The 911-nt window shown below is 46.0% G+C and overlaps 1 non-coding gene across 1 annotated transcript; it reads left to right on the plus strand.

The window, feature by feature from the left end:
• The first annotated feature begins 220 nt into the window (after nt 1-220).
• LOC130466621 (small nucleolar RNA R71) lies at nt 221-323 on the plus strand. Its single transcript, XR_008926795.1, has one exon. It is a non-coding gene; the product is annotated as a small nucleolar RNA R71 (small nucleolar RNA).
• Nucleotides 324-911: the final 588 nt, after the last annotated feature.

Consider the following 911-nt stretch of genomic DNA (forward strand, 5'->3'; position numbering starts at 1 on the left):
CATGGCGTACACCGAACCCTTACCATCATCACTTCTACCTTTGCCATCATAATTCCTTGTGCCTACATGCCAAGATTGGTAGTTTTGAACTACATCCTCAATGATTTCCTCTATTTGATCCTCAGTTTTGTTCATGATGGGACCTCCCGCGCCCGCATCAAGACTTGTCTTTCAACTTGGACTCAACCCCAAGTAGAATGTTTGCAACATCCATTTAGGGATCCCATGGTGAGGGAATTCCCTTTGGTACTCCTTAAAACGATTCCAAGCTTCGAAAAGTGACTCATCTCGCCTTTGCTCAAAGGATTAAATCTTGTGGCGATACTCCGCCGTCTTCCCATGCGAATAGAATTTGTTTAAGAATGCACTCGTCACCTCGGTCCAAGTGCGAAGTGAGTTGGGCTTGACCTCCTTGTCAAGCCAATCACTAGCTCGCCCAAGTAGAGAGAACCGAAACAATGTCAACCTCACATAATCCGATGTGACACCATTGTGCTTGATTGTGTCACAATAGTGCTCGAACTGTTTGAGATGTTCATGAGGTGATTCATTGCTCTTCCCACAAAAGGGGTGGCTTTGGACCAAATTGATCAGGGCGGGCTTGATCTCAAAGTTGTTGGCATTTTTTGTGGGGGCTTGAATACCGCATGTAGCTTCGAATGCCCCCGGTATTCCCAAGTTCTTAACCGGGAGCACCATATTCTCAAAAACTTGCTCACTCTCTTGTTGTTCCTCACCAACACTCAACGATTTGAATCTTTTATGGCTTGATGAGCTAGACCGTACACGCCTTAATCTCCTAAGTGTCCTCTCCAATTCGAGGTCAAGAGGATGGAGGGTCCTTTGACGAGCACGCCCCCTAACAAGCATACAAACTCAAGAAAAACCGTGAGCAATGCCAAGGAAAAAGA

The sequence above is a fragment of the Spinacia oleracea genome, chromosome 1 (genome assembly GCF_020520425.1).
Source record: "Spinacia oleracea cultivar Varoflay chromosome 1, BTI_SOV_V1, whole genome shotgun sequence".
NCBI classification, from domain to species: Eukaryota; Viridiplantae; Streptophyta; class Magnoliopsida; order Caryophyllales; family Amaranthaceae; genus Spinacia; species Spinacia oleracea.